Raw genomic sequence first — 21,216 nt, 5'->3', positions numbered from 1 at the left:
GGTCTGGGGGAAGATGGGATTGATTGATATATGGTGGGTTGTAAGACGTTGGACATTGGAAGACCAAGCACTATACCTATTTCTCATGTATTGGAATATTTAAATCTAGGAGAATTTGCAGAATTGACAACTTAGGGAACAATAGGGTACATAACCATATCTGGCCATATCTAACCCTGGCAACCATATCACTTAGAGAGTGGAGGTGGTCCTTAGATACCGGAAATAAAGGGCAGATACTTATTACAGGATAGAGCCAACAGGCGTGAGATATCCCAGGCATCCCGAATGATGACGCAGGGGAGGTATCATATGAGACCCTTTGGAAAATACTGTAGGCATTGGTGTGGAGGAGAATGATGGCACTCGTGGCAATCACCAAGAGAACAGAGGCTGAATAAGCAGCCCTTGGTAAAAGTGTGTGAAATGTATTCAGTAAGAGGTGACTGAAAAGGGAGTGACTAGGCACAATCATAGTCCATCCCATTCTAGTCCCCACCATCCAGTTCATTTCTTATGTTGGAAGGGTAGTGGGAGTGTGCTCATTGCTGAGCAGCTCTTTCCCACGCTCTCTCCCTTCCCAACCTCAAACCTGAATATATCAATCTGGTAGGCAAGGTTATGGATGAGTAGGGGCTGTCATATCTACCCCTAACCTCTCCCACAAGCTCGGTCATTGAATTGACCTCAGAGGGCCTTGTGAATCATTCCATGGTCCATCCGTTATGTGAGCGATGTCATTCATGCAATTACACACATTTTAATACGGCCACCCAGAAAAGTCTTTTTGTGAGTTTGCTGTTGCTCAGAAGGGATCTTGTGCCTTCCACCATTCACACGATGAAGAAGAGCTTCTTACCCATCAGTGGAATAAACAAATGTACTAAAACAGCCAGCAGCCTATGGAGAGGATGCCTGTACAAAATGGTGTATATATACGTGATAAGGGCATCTGGACAAAACATTTATGAAAAAGCTGAACTTAAAACCGTATTGAGATTGGTGAAGGAATTGGGGAATGCCTTAGTATAGAATTCAGGGAATGATAATATTGTGTAAAAACTTTGACTGTAAGAGGATACCAAGAGGCCTTCACATCTTAATAATGCCTACACTAAATGATCAGAATTATGCCTTCCTGAAACATTGACAAACGGATACCACGAAGTGCTCATTCAAGCTAATGAATACAATAAATAAAACATGCAGAAAGAGAGCTTCAAAAAACAACTGAGAAAATTAAAAGAAATTGAGCAAAACCTGGAAAAGCACAAACTAATGGAGGACATTAAGAGTGCTCCAAGGATCATAGATAAAAAAAATGAGAAACCTGAATCAGATGTCCAAGCAAGGAAGGCGAGACAGTTTAATAGGAAGAGGCTTCACTACACCATAGTAGGATCTACACGTTCACCAAAATATTCGACTCAATGACAAAGCAGAAAACATATGGATAAAGCCCTAGAGCAGAGAGACTGAGTCTGAGGACAGCTCTGCAAATGAAGGCACATCACCCTAGAATCTTGATTTTTCTTAGGAGAAATTACACATTAACAAATGGCACCAGGCAAAGCGGAAAAGGGGGTCTGAACAGAAGAGGCAAAAGAAGGATACAAATCCAGAAAAATACGTTAGGATGGAAAGAAAAAGCGAGGAAGAGGAGGACAGAGATAAGGAAGGTGAAAATGGGAGATAACGTAAATGCTGTGAATTACAAGGTACTCACTAGAAATGTAACCTATTGTCCAGAGGCCAACATAGACTTAGCCAATAAAGAATTGATCTTTATAGGTATGCTAGAAAATTAAAACTAATAAATCTATTTTTACACCCATACCAAAAGAACAACACAGAAGGAACAATTGTCAATGTCAATCCACTCTTTCAAAGGATATTCCTCATATGGAAGCTCCATTTGGAGAAGGAATCAAATAGAAGGATGGATTCGGTATTGGTGTAGAATGTCAGATCTGGAACTATGAGAGGCATCCGGTATTGTTTCCAGACAGTAACATATAGGGGCAAAATACAGTCTAAAAGGACCCAAACTGCCTGACAAATACTTATGAAGCGCTCAAAATTCACTGATATATTGAGAAAAAGCCATACAAATTAGGAAATTCCCCCAAAAAGTAGGAAGGAAGGTGATTAGAAAATATATAATATTTATTTATAACATTTTATTAAAATTTGTAAAAAGTGACATATACAATGACAAAGTTCCAACGTAAATAGACATATATTTAGTCCCACAACTTACACTCTCTCACACACAATCAACCACAGACCCAGACATACTCATGCACTCTGAAGACTCAAAATGAGTTCAAAAGTATCAAACATTTTAACAATCACATAAAACATAATCATTTCAATACTAAGATTAATCAAGCTCAAGACACAAGTACATAATGAACATCAAGTAGTCAGTAATTTGATGAGTTGATGCAGTCCATAGTCACATGTCTTCTTCTTGGGGGAGGTGGAAACAACAGGAGCACAGGGGTTCTCCAGCGCCAACGCGTGTTTCGGTGTCTAACCCGGATGTGGGTCACACCTTCATCAGGGCAATCAGATCAAGTGTGGGACACAAGAAAAGATATGCCTGGATCTAAAGCGTCTAAGAAAAATGCAGGCGGTCAAGAAATGATACTGTGAAAATTTCAATACAGGGGTCAAGGTATTTAAATGTATACAGCCGGAGAGTGGTCAGACTAAATCGATTAAATGGATCCACAAAGTAATAATAGAAGATGCGGTGAAATAGACATAATCCAGGCTCCAGAGGTCCAACACTTGAAAGCGTGAGTTAAGCAGAATTAAGAATTCATCCGGCATATAATGACAACCGCATCAGCCATTGCCATCCAGCGGCAAACGGGGAACGGAGCTCCCGCCGTCGCCTCAAATCAGCTGATTTTAGTTGTGGGACCAATTATATGTCTATTGACATTGGAACTTTATCATTGTGTATGTCACTTTTTTACAAATTTTGATAAAATGTTATAAATAAATATTATATATTTCCTAATGGCCTTTCTTCCTACTTTTCAGGGGTATTTCCTAGTTTGTATGGCTTTTTCTCAATATATCAGTGACTTTTGAGCGCTTCATATGTACTTGTCAGGCAGTTTGGGTCCTTTAAGACTGTATTTTGGCTTTCTCCCCTGTCCAATCTGCCTGTTATTTCCCTTCTGTATGAGTAACATATAGGGGGCCTAGATTTGGCCAGGATGATTAGGAAGGGTCTGTACCCACCCCCACTTACACTTCAAAGGATTTTGCCTTCTGCATACACAAAGTAACCTGACACCAGGCCTTTCCTGCCTTTGTCATCCCCAGACAGTTTGGTGCCTTGACAGGGAAAGGGGAAGAACGTTCCAAAACTAGATGTGAGGGGAGGACTGGGAGTCCCCCCACACATAAAGGCGGGCACCAGGTATAAATATTGAACACTCCTGGACCTGTGGAAGTTACAGAAGAAGATCTGTCCTGCTACCAGAGGTCTTCCCTGCTGCTTGAAGGACTGCCTGGTTTTCTGAGAAGGAAGACTCAACCTGCTTGCCTCCATCCCAGGCTACCTAGAGTGATTACAAGGGTCAGTTGGCTGACCTCCTGTGTGCGCAACAGAGAAAAAACAATCTGTTCCTGCAACTACCCAGCTAGCCTGCTGCACCGTACTTGACAAAGTAACTTTTTCAGTGGGACTAACAGGATCCTATATCTGAACCATATTCCATTGCAGTTGGCCTACACTTGTGGCTTTCCCTCGGTCTGTCACTACCAGAAGACTGTTGGAAAGTGGGTTATTGATAGGGGCAAATGTAGGTCTGCCACTGGCAATAAGGCCACTAACACATTGTAGGACTCAGCATAGGTCTTAGAAAATTATTCCTATCTTCAGTCCTTGGTAACGTGGCTGTGAGCAGGCAGGCTTAACTTCAAAGACAGGTATGTAAAGCATTTAAAAACAAAACACCATTTCAGTAAATAATTAAGACACAACACAAAATAAAAAAACAACAGCAGTTTATAAAAATAGGTAACATTTTTATCTTTTAAATTACACCAAACTGAAAAAAAATCACTGTAGGGAACCAGAGAAATGAATTTTTAAAGATTAGTAACTTTCTAGTGCTTAGAAACCAACAGTGCCCCTTTTAGTCATTTTGTTTTCTCTGACAGGGACAAACCTTTAGAAATTGTTCTGGAGAATTTTCTCACCACTGTGTTATGCCGCCTCCTCCAGCAGGCGGGTTCAGTTAGAACTCCTTCCTGAAGTTCTGCTTGCGGGTCCCAAAGTATCCAACACACAATCCAAGGTTCTGGAATCTCCAAGAGGGTCCTTGAAAGTGTGAAACTTCAATTCCGCAATGACCTTGAACAAAACCCTTACAAATCCACTGGTACTCCAGGCTGGGAATTCTTTGGGGGGATGTTCAGGTGAGCTCGCTTAACCTGTAGCTTGCAGGGAGTCCACTCTTTAGTCCTTTTGAAGCAGGTTTGATCCACTGGGCTGTAGTTTCCAATGGTTCAAAAAAGGCGCAAACTCAGAGTCCTGGCCTTTGGAAATGCACTTCAAAATCTTCAGCGCAGACAGACCCTTCTGATTCTCTGCAGTTTCAAGCAGCAGATCTGGAGGGATCTGCCCCTCTCAGATACTTATTCCAAGTTCTCTGGGTCATGCAGGAGGTCACTTCTGACCAATGGGAGCAGGGTAACTCCTCAAAGTTATGACTACATCCTGTAGAGTGTAGCATTATTTAGTCCCAGAGTGCATCAAATCTTCCAAATCCATAATGGCTGCTTTTCCAGCAAGGAGGTAAGAGATGGCTAAACACACCCCCTAGGATGGCGTATTTCCATAGACTCTCCCCCTACCATCTGCACACCCCTTCCCTAATCCTAGGTCTGGTGGGGGTCAAACGTGTAGAGTGGAAACTGACACTGTGGCCATCCCTCTGCCTCTGAAGACCATGGTTTAAGACTCCTCCTCCTGGCCTGGCACTTCTATGGAACAGCACACTGCCCTCCCAGCAGAGCTGGTTAACCCCACAGGCTCTTTATCACCTCTTCAAGGCAGGCTGGCTAATCCACTTAACTCTGACCAATCAGGGGAGAAGACAGGAAGGCTGAATTTGGACTTACAAACAAGAAAGTCTTATAACTTCTTGTAGGTACACTTTAGGATAAATTCAACAATATGATATTGTTTGATTTATTACTACCATTATGGGAAGTCTTTGAATGGCCATTCTAGTCCTCTCCTATCAATAGTTATTAATCTATAATTTCCTACCATGTTAACCTATGTAACAAGGGATTTGCAATGGGAAAAATGACTTGGGCCATTTTTCCAGCACCAGGACTTACAAAATCATATTTTATAAGTACTTGCCTTATACCTACAGGAACCTCACCCCATGTGCACCTAGGGGAGACTTTAGGGGTTCTGAATCTGTAGCAATATTGCAGATTCTCCCTTTACTGTGCTCCTAGCATCAAAGTCGAATTTGAGCAGCACTTTACCACAATGTGGAGAGTGAAATGTGAGATTTCACTTTACCCAAGCATATACAAACTCATTTCATAAGGGTGTACCTTATAAAATGGGATAACTGACCCCCCACCCCTGGGATACCTAGGAGAGACTCTGGGGGTTCCTAATATGCCAAAACATTGTAGGTCATCCATTTTTAAGTGCCCCTACCACCAAAGTCGAGTTTGGGCACAATTTACTTTTTAAAATCAGTCCTGGCACACAGGACTGTTTTTAAACTGACCTCAGGCTTCAGCAGTGCACACATGCAAGTGCAGAAAAAGCTGCTGGCCTCTAAACTGCCATGCCCCAGAGTACTGTGGACTTCTAGGTAGTTTCAATCCCCTGCCCTATTATATACTAGGGGCTTATGGGGTAGGTAATGCCAATTACAGGGGTACCCCACCATACCATAGTGTACCCTAGTGTATGTAGGTGTTTTAACTGTATTCTAATGTGTCTCTTTTAGCATAGCACTGGCCCTGGGCCTGGTTAGACAGGGCCCAGAGTCAGTCAAAATCAGTTACCACCAGTATCAGTCAGCAAAACGTTGGGAGGTGCCCAGGGCACAGGATGACTTTGCAACAATGACTATAAGTAGAGATGTGTGCTTTTAGGTGCTAATGAAATTCAATGTCTCTGGTTCTACTTGTTGAATTTTTTCTTGTGCTGTGTTTTCACTTTTTCCTGTTTGTGTGCTGAATAAACACTTTACACATTGCCACTAAGGTAAGCCTGACTGCTTTGGTGCCAAGAAACCAGAGGGTAAAGCACAAGTTAAGTTAGTGACTTTTGTGGTTCACCCTAACAAGGATTGTGGTGTTACTTGATCAGGGTTTCCACCCCTTGAAATGAAATGGCCTCATTTTCACACCCACAGATGACCTTTTTATTACATAGTTTCATGAAGGTAATAATGTGGTTAATATCAATTTAGGCAGGGCCGTAGCCACGAGAGGGGCAGAGGGGCAGGGCCCTTCTTTATTTTTTTTTTGTGGGCCCCCTTTAAAATTTACCGATTTCCTGTTATTTCAGTTCAGCATTAAGACCGAACTAGCAAACTTAATAAAGGGGAATCTCTGTCATTGAGACTGGTTTGAGCCTCCTCACGCTGCTCAGAGGTATCTGATACAATCAATTAAAATGTTGCAGTGGGCTCTGTATTTATAACAACCACCTCTGCAACATTTTAAATGCATTTTCACATTCCATTATCTGCTTTACCTGTGCACGTGCAGCATGCATACTATAAGCTGCCCTATGAGCTACATGTTGGGTATGAATCACTGTCTATTTTGCAATTCATGAACTTGTTTTACTTTCTGTATGTTGTTTCAACAGGTTTAGTTAATCATGTAAATAAAGACTTAGGGCCACATTACAATGGCAGTGGGACAGCCACCGACAGTCCGTCGGTGGTGGTCCCACCGTCATCGGACCCTGCATGACCGCCCGCCACATTATGATAGCGGGCGGATGGAGGGTGGGTGGAGAGACCAAACACGACACATCTGACTGGCTCAAGGAGCCTGTTGGTGCGTCAGAGGGACTGCAAAACCTACAAAAGGGGCACCGCCGTAGGAATTACAATGTCCCTTTCTGCTTGCCGTTTCATGGCGGTTAACCCGCCCAGAAAAGGCAGGTGGAAAGTGTCTTGGGGGCCTGTAGCGGACCCCCGCTTCCCACCTGGCCCCCCCGATAGGGCCCTGGGGGGGCACCTATGGCGCTCCCCTACATATCCCTGCACCATAGTGCAGGGTTATGTGCAATGTGTTTATTTTGGACTGCAGCGTGTGCTGCAGCCCGAAGCACACACCACAATACAAATAGACAGATTGCGACTGCCTTGACGGCGGTCTCATCCTAATCCTGATGGCGGGACCGCCGACAGCTAGTCTGTCGGTCCTGTTCCCGACATGATGGCGGTCGGACGCTCGTCTGACCACCATCATAATCAGGATCTACATGCCTGCCTACCCATTGAGAAGTTGGGGCTCAGTGAGATGAGGAGGAAAGTTGGAGAACTATGGCAGCTGAAGTTGAAGCCAAATTGCAAGGTGATGCTGTGTGCTGCTGTCTGTTTTAGGGTTGAATTGCAAGTCTGGTGGTTTCGCCTGCAGAGATCTCTGTTGGTCCAAACAGAGACTATGAGTTAGTTTGCTTTTTGGTTGACCTGAGGGCTAGCGTCGGACTGCTGCAGGTAGGGGTGAGATGCTCACAAACATGGGCCGATATCTTTACTTTCTTTAAAACATCCACATGTCTTTTGAGGTTTGCAGCTAATTTAAGCAACCCCTCTCCCTCTTCAAATTTGAACAAATAATCAGCAGTGTGCTGGGTTTCAACACATCAGCTTGTTTTGCATATTTTTAAAATTGTGACTAGCCCTAAGGGCAAACATAATGCAATAGATATATAGTTTTTGTGTTGCTATTGTTTGTATATCTTTACGAATTTATATATCATGTGCTGCAAGTACACAAGAATGAAAATATCCTTCTTGGAAAAACTGCATAAGAACATTTTTACCCTCAGCAGTGCATAGTAAAATCTCAGAGGTGTTTTGTCTAGTTCTGCTTTACCAGTATTTTCACATTTACTTTAAACTCACTCTTGATGCATCATGTCAATAATTTAATATAGTTTTTATTACTGGAATTTTCAGATCATTGCCTTTCTTGTGTTTTCTGACAGAAATGATGCAGGTGCTGCAGCGAATCTTATGATTGAAAATATGTATATTTATAATGTGCACAATGTTACGTTGAAATAAAGCACAACTACAAAATTTGTAGTAGGTAATCATACTTGAATGTTGCAGGCCTACTCATAAATCAAATGCTGGACCAAGTAGGCTTAACTGTTGATTTCATGTTAAATGAGAGACAATGTATTAGCCAAGAAAGGCCTGTTTTTCACATTGAATAGATGTTTGTGCAAGATGTTTTTCTTCTCTTTGCTGCAGATGTTGCAACTTATGAAGCCTACTGCTAGTTAGTGAATAGACTCTTGTTTTGTATTAGACAACTTACAGTGGAGTTACCATCAGGAAGAAACAATAATAGCAGGAAAAAAGATTCATGGGAAGAAGTTTGGACCTCAAGAAGTAACATTCTAACATTTCCTTGTACAAATGTCTGAAAGATTATTATGCCCTGGCGCGAACATTACAAATGAATCTGTTCTCAGGACAGGAGTTTGTTGATATTTTATTGGTGGATGAGGAAGACAAAAGAAAATAACGATGCAACTTCTAATTTTTATATTAGTGCGTGTTCCTAGAGAGGTTTAGGTGTTGCTGGCTTGCAGAGCAGAGTTTAGACCCCAGAACCCATGATGCAGATCCTACAGCGATTTCCTTTCTCCGACATTCTGACTAGATACTTGTCTCTGATCTCCTAGAATGCTCTACATGAGAGGTTACCTAGCCTTATTTTATATGCCTGTGAATTATGACTGAGATTAAAATTCCAATCTGATTTTCAAAAGATTTATTTAATTTAAGATGAATGTCTATTAAATAAATAGATGAAAACCTAAAAAGATTTGAAGCTAAAACCCTTTAACTCACAATAACTCTCATTATTTACTCAACAATAAATCTTTAATGATGTATTGTTTACGTTGATGATTGTTAATCACTTCTCTTCGTCGACCTTCAAAGGTCCATGCGACGAGATTGCTCCCAAAGATTGATATACAGGAAACCCAGCTCCGTTTGAGTTGTACAGCTGATTTAAGTGACCCCCATCTAATTTAAAGCATAAAAAATCAGCAGTGTGCTGGGTATCAACACATCAGTTCATTTTGCAAATTGTTGACTATGTCTATGGGCTAACATAATCCCATGGATATATTGTTTTTCTGTTGCTATTGTTTATATACCTTAATGGATTTAAATATTGTTTGCTGCAAGGATACAAGAATGAAAATATTCTTCTTGGAAAAACAGAATAAGAAATATTTTTCTCCTCAGCAGTCCATAGTAAAAAACTCAGAGGTGTTTTGCCTAGTTCTATTTTACCAGAATTTCCACATTTACTTAAAACGTATTCCTGGTGGATTATGTCAACAATTTAATATAGATTTTATCACTGAATTTTTTTAGATCATTGCCTTTCTCGTGTTACCTGACAGAAACGATGCTGGTGATGTTGGTTTAAAAAAACATGATTTGTCATTCTTTGTTCTGAAGAAACTTTAACTACACTATTACTGTCACGAAGCTTGAGAATGGTTATGTTCTGAAAAATTCCATTGATAGCAAACTGTATTACAGTCTTGGCATGTATCAGATAAACAGTTTCATTTAATGTGGAAATGCTGAAAAGATAGGTAATCAAGTTATACTATCATTCTGACATCCTTTTGAGACCCCCAAGTCATAAGTGAAAATCTTGCATAACAACTCAGCCTTCCATCTTTATTAGCTCAGTAAGTTGAGTTTTTACAACTTTATTTAAGAATAGTTGTTAAAAAACGTATTTCTCTATTCACCACTGGGACACCTCACCCTGTCTCCTGGAATTCCCCAGCCCTGTCACTCAAACTCCAGACAGGGAATACACAGCCTAGTAGAGGCTGGTTTGAATGGTTAGACAAGAAAATACCTACTTTCTAAAAGTGGTATTTTCAACCACAGAATGTTAAAACCAACTTCACTAAAAGATGTATTTTATCATTCTGAGTTCAGGCATGCTAAATTAAAATTTCCACCATGTTCCCTGAGTCAGTAAAGATTATACGATGTAATAACCAAACTGCCCATTCTGGCCTATGGAGAACAGGTAGCTTTGCAATAGTGAAAAACGAAAATGGCTGTAATTCACTATTAGAACATGCCACACACACCAGGGCATGTCCTACCTTATCCTTACAATGCTCCCTGCCCTTGGGCCTACCATAGGGGTGTCTGATATGAAGAAAAGGGAAGGTTTAGGGACTGGCACTTGCCCAGTCAGCATGACAGTACCAGACTGCACGCAGGCGCTCCAATGGCAGACCTTAGACACACTTTTACAGGCTGCTTCTGTGGGTGGCACAACCTGTGCTGCAAGCCCACCAGCAGTATTTGGATTTGCAAGCCCTGGGCACTGTACTAGGGTCTGACATGTAAACCAAACCAACCAATCATGGAATCACAAATCATACAACAATTTACAGTAGGGAGCACTTGCACTGTGGCACTGGACAGCAGTGGCACAGTGCCCTGAGCAACTAACACCAGCAAAAACATATGAGGCAACAGCAAAAAATGGAAGGGAGACCCACGCCAATGTGCCAGGTCTACCACTCGGTAAGAGATATTAGATAGATTTCAAGCCTGGGCAGACAGTCGGAATATACTAACAGAGGCTCAGGCTGGGGTTAGAGCTCGGGTTGAGGCTATCGACCCGGCAGTACTCCTGTATATGATCTCGTACAAATACACAATCAAAAGGAAATCTCCATTATATCTAACCATCATTGACAATGATAATAAAAATACAAAAATACAATCCCAACCAAAGGTCCTGCAAAGCATTATGGGACAAGATTAGCAGTGGGTAGTGAATATTATAGTATCCAATAGAGTACTTCTGGAATCAAGAGAAACCTTTGCATAGGAGAAGACCTGGAGAAGCTGAGGAGAAGTACTGCCCTTCCTGTGTGTCTGGGGTTGGCCTGCAGTTGCTGATGCCTGTGGTGGATGGGCGTGGGTTGTGTGTATGGCCGGCCCTCGAAGGAGCGGCTGGTAAAACCGGTGCCTGCGAGACACTAGAACGTGTCCAGCAGGACACTGCAGGTGTGATTCAGGGCAGATATTTATTTCCCAGGACTTTCAAAGAAAGTAGGCATTTTCTTGTTTACCATTCTGTGTGCCTCTGCCTGTTTGTGCATTGACTGTCTGGTTTTGGAGTGACAGAGGGTGGGGAGGTGCATTCTCTCAGACAGCCACCGGGGGTGGTTGATGTGTGTCCTGCTGTTCCTGAATGAGTCAGGGCTGGGCTGAATACACCTGGGCTGCATTTAGAGTAGGGGGAGGAGTTCTCATTAGCACCTTAATATGCCTGTTCTACATTTAGAGTGGTGGGAGGAGATTTCCCTTCCACCTGAACAGGGCCTGTCTGCCTTCCACAATTCTGTCTCCACCTCCTGCCGGGCAGCTGCACCAGAGAGGACAGAACTGGTTTGGACTGGGCTCAGAGACCCTTGCACAAAGAGAACAAAGACCCCTGAACTTTAGAGTACTTCTGGAACCAAGAGGAACCTTTTCCTAGGAGAAAACCTGGAGAAGCTGAGGAGAAGTACTGCCCTTTCTGCGTGTCTGGTGTTGGCCTGCAGTTGCTGTTTTCTGCCAAGGAAAGGTGAAGGACTTTGCTGTGTGCTATGTCCTCTGTTTGTGGAAAGTCTCCAAGGGCTTGAGTAGAGCTTGCCTCTGTTTTAAAGTCTCAGGAACACAACAACTTTACCCCCAGGTCCCTTGAACTTCCATGCTGGGAGTTCTGAACTGCCAAGAGGTGCCTGTGACTGTCTTGGGTCTCTGGAGGTTGTTTCTGCTGTTGTGAGCTGGAAAAGCAATGCAACGACAAGGAAATCGATACATCGCTTTTCTTGAGACAGTTTTTCCAACACAAAGCCGTGGTGCAAGCAGAATCTCCCAGCATTGCCGCGCCGCTGCAGAAACCAATTCAGCGCTTGGTGCCGCGGCAACAATTGACTTATTGAGGGGTTGCGGCTGAAAAGGTCGACCCAGCGCTGCTCGCTGCTGCCGCATCGTTCTCCTACGCAGCCCGGATTTCCACGCATCGTCCCTATGTGGCAAGTTTTCCCCGACACATTACCCGCTAATCTGTGTCGTCTCAGAATCGACGCATCGCTTTACCCCACAGACCGGACCCAACACATCGCTCCCCTGAGTACAGCGGAACTGTCACATCGCATCCACAAAGGTCTCAGGAATGACTCATCTCTTTGTTTTTCAACACTTCTCATCGCTGTGGCTGTTTGGCTTGGTGAAGTTTTTTCGCAACAACAGGTACTTTGCAAGAAATCACACATCCATAGTTTTCTATAGACCCAGTTGCTAAAACCGTTTGAAAGGCATTTTCTAAATACTTATATTTTGGAATTTTGTTGTTTTGGTCTTGTTAAGTTTAGATAAAGAAACTTTATTTTCTAAACCGGTGTGGTGTCCATTTGTGGTGTTATCACTTTTCTACTGTGAGTGTACAAATGCTTTACACATTGCCTTTGGAATAAGCCTGTCTGCTCGTGCCAAGCTAGGAAGGGGGTGAGCAGGGGTTATCTCAAGTGTGTATCCCCCTTACCCTGACTAGAAGCAAGGGTCCCTATTTGGACAAAGGTACCTCCCTCTGCCAACTAAAGACCCCCCATTTCTAACACAAGTAGACTGGCTTTTATTATTAATTCACTATTCAAGAAAAGCAGACAGACAGCAATTGGCGGAAGGGTTAACAGCGGGCTTCCCCATTCCTTACAAAGGACCTGTTGCCCAGCACGATAGCCGCAACTTAAAATCGATATGGGACAACCCAAAGGCGGCTAGACAGAAGGTGGCCAAGGAGGTCCAGTTGGGTAGAGTAGCCGGCCCTTTTCTGTCCCCCCACTACCAAACATGACAGATTCACCGTTGGGCGAAGTACCTAAGAAAGACGCAGGGTAATTTAGGTTGATATACCACCTGTCACACCCACATGGGGACTCTATCAATGACTGGTTGGAGCAGGGCAGCTGCTTGGTCCTTAGGCGATGCGGTATACCTGATCAAGCAGGGGAAGGGACACTATTGGCCAAAACAGACATAGAATCAGCTTTACACTTATTGCCGGTGCACCCGTACAGCTACCACCTCCTCAGGTTTCAACTGGGCGGGGAATATTACTATGACAAATGCTTGCCCATTGGCTGTTCTTTTTCCTGCTCGTATTTTGAATCCTTCAGTCGTTTTCTGGAATGGGAACTCGGGACATGCCACCCCACAGGGGGAAGGGCCCACTACTTAGATTACTTCCTGTTCATTGGTAGGGCTGGAACAGGGGAATGTGCTGACCACCTCCACCTGTTTGTGGGCCTGGCGCAGGAGTTGGGAGTCCTGCTTGCACAAGACAAAACAGAGGGCCCAACAACCAAGCTATCCTTCCTCGAGATAGAACTAGATTCAGTGGCTTGGATGTGAAAGTTTCCACAAGAGAAGTTGGATGAGCTGTGCCAAATCTTACGGCGCCTACGGCAGCAAAGGAAGGCGACACTAAGCGAGATACAGCAGCTGATGGGGAAACTGAACTTTGCTACGAGAGCGGTTATCACGGAGTGCCCCTTTGCCAGACACCTGGCCTGGCTGACAAGGGGCATGTCACAAAAATACCACAGGGTTTGCCTCACGCAAGGGGCGTGATAGGACCTGGGGCAATGGGGCAAATTCTTGGCCAAATTTAATGGTGTCCTCATGTGGCGTGAACTGTGGATGCATGCTGACCAGTTAGAATTTACACTGATTCAGCAGGGGCTATGGATTTGTGGCCATCCTGGGATCATCATGGGCAGCTGCACAATGGCCAGACAGCTGGCAGCAATACAGCACCATGGGCAACATCACCTTGCTTGAACTGTTCCCCATTGTAGTACCATTCGTATTATGGGGCCATAAACTGGCTAACAGACAGAGAATCTGTGGTCAGACAACCACGCAGTGGTGCAAGCGATAAACTTAGGGACAGCAAAATGCCCGGCTGTGGTCAACCTACTGGGTAACTAGTTGACTGCCAACTGAAAGCAAACATAGCTATTAGGGCAAGGCGCATTGCGGGAGTGGACAACTCAATAGCAGATGCCATTTCTCGTTTTCAGTGAGGCAAGTTCAGGGAGCTCGCCCCGTTTGCGGACCAGGCTATGACACCAGTACCAGAAGAACTGTGTGAGTTGGTGGACCAGGAATGAGAGAATTGTTGGACATCGCACTGGCCCCCAAGACAGAGAACTGCTATCGTAAGTGCTGGGCAACCTTTGCTGACATAACAGGCACCAGGGAGGAGCAGATGGTAGGGCAGGAGGAAGTGACAGCTTTTTTAGAATGGGCATTCCAGAACGGGAAGAGCAAATCATGGGCACAAGCACACCTGAGCGCAGTGGCTTACTACTCCAAACTGGCATCCGGTAAGGATCCCACAAGGTCCTTTTTATGCAGAATGGCCATAAAAGCCTGGGGCAGATTTATTTATTTATTTTATTTATTTACGGGTTTTATATAGCGCCAGAATCACCCCATACGGGGTATCTCTGCGCTTTAGACTGCTGATTGACCACTGAGGAAAGTGCGATTAGAAAAGATGTGTTTTCAGTAATTTCCTGAAGACCCCTAGGTTGGTACATTGACGAAGATGTAATGGGAGGAGATTCCAATAACGGGGTGCCAGATAGGAGAACGCCTTACCTCCCATCCGGGCAAATTTGATGCGAGGGGTTTGCAGGTATGCAAGTTGGCTAGATCTCAGTAGTCTTGTAGGAGTATATCTAACAAGTTTCCGAGCAAAATAGCCAGGACCCAAGTTGTGCAGGGATTTAAAAACCATGCAACAGATTTTGAATCTGACTCTCTTTTTTATGGGGAGCCAATGAAGGTCGTGAAGCAGAGGGGCTGACGGGGTCCTGGGAAGTGCGTTGTTTACTAATCGGGCTGCGGTATTCTGGACCACCTGCAGTTTGTATAAAGATTTTTCTTTAGCTGCAATTAGCAAAGCATTGCAGTAGTCCAATCTGCTGATAATCAATGATTGGACCAAGGATTTACGGGTGGTTATAGGAAGAAAGGGGCAAACCCTACGCAACATGCGGAGAGTATGGAAGCAGGTGTTGGCGGTACTGTTAACATGTTCTTCAAGAGTAAGATCATTGTCCAGGCGCACACCCAAGTCCTTTACAACATCTTTAGGGGACGGGGCAGAGCCCAATTCCTCTGGCCACCAGCTAGGGCACCATCTTAGTTTTGCCTCTCCAAACAGCATGATTTCTGATTTATCAGAATTTAGTTGTAAAAAATTTTCCCTCATCCAATGCGCAACTCCTTTCATGCCCTCAGAAAACAAGTCCAGGGTAAGTGGATTTGCTTTGTCGAAAGACATCAAAAGTTGCGTATCATCGGCATAGGATATAGGGTCAAACCCAAGCCGTCTAAGGTATCCTGCCAAGGGGGCTACATAGATGTTAAACAATGTAGGGCTCAAGCAAGAGCCCTGAGGAACCCCCTTGCTGATTACAGGCCAGAGATGGGGACAGGCAATGGCTCATTGATTTTGCGGCCCTAAAACAGGCAATCTGCACATTCTATGAGGTATGCAACGGGAAACAGGAGACAAAGCTATTCAGGGCAGCATTCGCACTAGTGTTCTTCAGGACATATAGGATCAGCGAGATAGTGGCCCCTGCAAAAGGGAACCCAGGGAAGGCATGCATACACAGAGCAGACGTAAACATGGGAACAGGGCATATGATAATCTACCCACATCGGTCAAAGACGGACCAGGCGGGCAAAGGGAAGTTTACTATGACCAATTGTATCATGGACCAGACTTGCTGTCCAGTGTGCCTCGTCCGAGATTATACGCCACAGGAACGCCGGCATTGGGGCCGCTATTTATACGTAAGAAAGGGTCATGATTAAGCCGGTTTCAGTTCATAGCAATAATGTGAAAAACACTGGAACGGGCTGGGCTCCCACTGAGGGAATTTGGCTCACACTCGTTCCGCATAGGGGCAAATACCAAGGCGGCAGACCTGGTATTGAGCGCGGATCGGATCAAAGCAATAGGGCGCTGGGCATCAGGCGCCTTCACATGTTACATACACGCCTCAGGATACTGAGTCTGGTTTCTCACCCTACCACCGTCTAGGTCTGTCGGAGAGGCTCAAGCAACTTTGGATGGTGGGGTAGTCCAACATAACGGGGGCACTGCGGTGGGCAGCGGCGAAGCATGAATTCAGCAGAATCAGGCTCCGGAACGCAGAAGGTATCTGTCTGGGGCAATCGGGGATGAAGTGGGACCAGCTCCTCCTCGCAGTACAAAGTGCACTGGGGCAAGGTGGCAGGCCAGACACAGTAGTGGTCCACCTGGGGGGTAACGATATGGCAGCCATAGGGAGGAGAGGCCTCTTTGAGAAAATGTTCACAGGCCTTGCAGCTCTAGCGAAGTTAGACCGCCGGCAGAGATCATTTTTTCAGAAATAATAGTCTGCAAGGCGTGGAGGGGGGCCCTAGACCAGGGAGCATTTGAAAAATCTAGACGCAAGTTAAACATTACCATGGCAAAGATATGCAGGGCCAATTACTGGTGTTTAGTAAGGCACAGCTTCATTAACCTGATATCCCCGGGCTATCACTTGGAAGATGGGGTACACATGACATGGGTGGGCATGGACATGTTCGTACTTAACATTGTGGGGGTCCTAGAACAACTGGGTTTCTCTTAAATCAAAAACGGGGAAGGAGGGAAAGGGGGGAGCTTCATCCGATCGACGAACTGTAGGCAGCATGGCAGAAGAAACCCAGAAAAAGTACACAAAAGAGGGAAATTACTAGAGGTAGATGGGCGACTCACACAGTGTCCTTGAGATGCCTCATGGCAGGGACACTGAGTGAGCGAATGACAGCACACAGCCACAGGCAGAATAGATGAGATGCTCGCGCAGGGTCCTTGGGATGCCACACAGCAGGGGCACTGAGGAGAAGGCAAGCAGCCAACAAGGGTGCAGGGCAAGTAGAACAGCACTTGCAGCCCAGGCTGCTACTAACGGATACCCAACTAAGTCGATAGTAAGGGAAGCCTGGAATGCAAACACAGAGGCCTGGCAAAAGGGGCATCTCGAGCAAAGACTGTGCTGTCAGGAAGTGAACAACTACGAGAATGTTACAAGGACAATGCAAGATGCACAGCAACATGGATGTTTATGAATGAACAAAACAAAATTGCAAAATGTGCAAACCATGTTATGCTTGAATAAACTGCGGCCTTTTTTATGCACCATACCATATTGTCACTGGAATGATAAAAAGGGGAAAGGGACGCATTTTTTGGGCCCTGAGAGGGGGAGGAAGGCTTGGCCCTTGTAGGGGTTGTATTTCATGTTCAAGTAACACTTGCAAAGTATTGAGAAAGAAAAGGCCTGGTGTTCCATTCACTTGTAAAACCTAGACATTATGGGCAATTGTTTCCAGAAATGTGGAATTTTTAGAAATGTATCACACAGTCCCCTATGTCACTGCCCCCACAATTCACACTATTTAATGGTAATATACACCACTGACAATCATTTTCAAAGAGTGACTGAGTTTGGTAAATTACACTTACTGTGATAATACTTATCCGTTGGTGTAATGCATTTGAATGTGATGCCCTAATAATTTAAGTGACAGCAGAGTCTGTATAAACCCCGAGGCAAAGGTTGCCTTATTTCAGCCCAGGAATCCTAGCAGATGACGATGTGGAGAAAAGATTTAGACACATTCTGCTTCTGAAACACCACACTGAACCCTAGTGAACCTCAAACAGGCGAACAAGTGCTAGCACTGCCCTTTCTCCTTCCCCTGGACAGTGATGTCCACTCACTCATGTGAAATCACCTCATACTGGGTATTAGGGCCACCATGGTACTAGTGCAGACATCACTGGTGAGTGGAAGAGGAGACACAGTACAAGCATATGAAAAGGGGACATTTTATATTATAAAATGTATTAAATTCCAAATAGAAGCATTGATGGGGAAAGCCTGTAAAATTAACCTGACATACACATAGCGAGGGAAGGCAAGAATCTATCCTGTGTAACAATTCTCTTCCCTCTTATGGAACAGGGGCTGCACAGAGATGTTTGGAATTCAATGCGATGTGTTGTGTTTATGTGTTTGTCTAAATACTTCTGACGGTATGATTCCATGTGGCCAGTTACATCTGGACCCAGATCCTGGCACATGCATTACTGGGGGTTTACTAAATCGGTGCGGAGAACAAACCAGGAAATGTGTTGTTGACTGTCCTATGTTCTTGTGGATTCATCTCTACACCACAAAGGTTTTCTAACAGACGAGGCATCAGAATATAACATTATTCGAAGCCATGAAGGATTAGTAGTGTATGGTTGTGATCTCAGGGGGCTCTGGATTACAATCAGCTGCTGCACGTGCAGCTCCTTCGAGGCTCTCTTATGTGCAACAACGAGGAGGAGGATTGAGGCACAACACCTGGTTCTGCGTCTTCGCATCTTCTGAAAAGGGGCATCATTAAAAGACCCACACACATGAGGGCGACTGCATGAGAGGCGTCATCTCAGGAGGCGGAGCAGTGAGTGAGCTGCAAGCCCACCACGAATCCGAGCATCCATCCGGCAGAGGCAAGATGGAAACCTGCAGACCAGATTTGCATGCAGGGTGTCGGTGTTTTTGCAAAGCTCCATCTGGGGCTTTCCATAGTGTTCTGTCTGGTTATAAATGGGTTTGCAGGGAATTCATCAGAAGTTAGAGAGCGGCTGTTGTAGAGCAATGAAGATGGAGTTAGCAGCTCAGTTCTGGATATTTCTCTTCTGGCTTCATGGTAAGAGCAGTGACTGCTAACCTGTTAAATATTTGTCTGAGATTTGTATGTGTTTCATTTTTAAAATACAAAATATATCAGTGTTTAATATTTTTCTAAAGGTTTCATACTCTGTAAATGGTACTGGCTGTTTATTGACGTCATTAATTCCACTGTTCTTTGACGTCATTAATTACCTTTCTGTCTTCAGAGTCCAGAGGGCAGATTGTGCTGACTCAGACCCCAGAAGTCCACGCTTTGACCCTGGGAGAAACCATCTCACTCAGATGTCTGTCCAGTTCATCCATCAGCAGTAATTTACACTGGTACCAGCAGAAGCGCGGAGAAGCCCCCAAGCCTCTCATTTATGCGGCCACCGGTCGCCAGCCCGGGGTTTCGGACCGCTTCAGCGGCAGTGGGTCCGGCTCTGACTACACCCTCAGAATCAGCAGAGCCGAGGCCGGCGACGCTGGGGATTATTACTGTCAGCAGGGAGCTAGCTACCCGCTCACAGTGACACAGAGGCGAGCAAAAACTGTCGCTTTCTCTTTCTGCCCTCAACAACCATCACTGCTGCTGTGCGGGACCCGTGACATTCATTGAACACCTGGGCAGACGGGGCATGACTCTTCACTCATTGAAGGAAGCTACTTCACGAGTTAGGATTTAGCGTGTAATATATGTAGCTGCAGAGAGGTCGTTTCATTTCAAATTAGTATTGTGTTGTCAACTGAGTTCTCCGAGTAGATTTTTTATTGCAAGCTTTCCACCCCCTGGCATGCTTTCCAGCATGATTTCCACCCGCTGGCATGCTTTCCACCCCCTGGCATGCTTTCCACCCGCTGGCATGCTTTCCACCCATGCTTTCCACCCGCTGGCATGCTTTCCACCCCCTAGCGTGCCTTCCCCACCCGCTGGCATGCTTTCCACACCCTGGCATGCTTTCCACCCCCTGGCATGCTTCCCACCCCCTGGCATGCTTTCCAGCATGCTTTCCACCCGCCTTCCACCCCCTGGCATGCTTTCCCCACCCGCTGGCATGCTTTCCACCCATGCTTTCCACCCGTTGGCATGCTTTCCACCCGCTGGCATGCTTTCCAGCATGTTTTCCACCCGCTGGCTTGCTTTCCACACCCTGGCATGCTTTCCACCCCTGTTGCGCTAAAAAATGTCCGTGCTCTTCAAAGAACCATAGCAAACATTAATTGTTTTATCAAACTTGGTATGTCGCTTATGAAGTGCCAACTTAACCCCATTCAGCGCACCAGAGTACATTAAAACACAGATAAAACAGACAAATAGGACACGTGGAGGCAAAGCTAATAGGTCTCCATTGGAACTAAATTTGAGAGCCAGACCTATCAACTTTGGCAAAGCTTATTCATATTGTACACTCTGGCCCAACAAGGACAATGTTCTGCTTTGCACCTGCCAACAATACATGATTAAAATACACAAGGATCCCTGGTCACAATTTGTTATTCTCGAGCCCCTGGAGCTTTGAAAATCTGCAGGGAACACTTTCCTTGCTACAATATCTTGCAGGTAAGTACTCATCTGTTGCTGCTCTATGGAGGGGTAAGAAGGCCGGGGCATTTAACTAGGCATGGTACACATCATGCGTGCATCAAATTTCTTTGCGGGCGCTGAAACGCCAAATGGCGATGCAGCACGAGCAATTAAATTCGTTTTATTTATTCATTTACATTACTCCGGTCGGCCTTGAGCCGGAGTTTACTACCCCTCACCCTGCGCCTTCTCCGCCCCGCCTCACCGCCCCGCAGCACTCCCTCCAGGAGCCGCTACTGGTTACACTGCACCAGGGATGCGTTCCATAGGTGGAGCATGGGTGTTCCCACATACCCACCAATGGATTTTGGCGCATTCCCAGATTTACTAAAAGTGGTAGACGTAGAAGTTCCTCAAAATGCTACGCCTTCACAGGTTAGGTGTAAGTAGAAGAACTATCTAAATTGCTCCTTGTTCTTTTCTCTTTCTACATGTGCTGCATTCTGCAGCACACCTAGAAAGAAGAAAAAGCCTCAAAGGATTGTTTTCGTCCAGGAAGGTTTCACTTCCTGCACATTAACAATCCTGCCTGCAACATAGGCATCCT

The sequence above is a fragment of the Triturus cristatus genome, chromosome 2_2 (assembly GCF_964204655.1).
Source record: "Triturus cristatus chromosome 2_2, aTriCri1.1, whole genome shotgun sequence".
Classification (NCBI taxonomy): domain Eukaryota; kingdom Metazoa; phylum Chordata; class Amphibia; order Caudata; family Salamandridae; genus Triturus; species Triturus cristatus.
The sequence above is the reverse complement of the archived record's forward strand: the minus strand, read 5'-3'. Positions refer to the sequence as shown.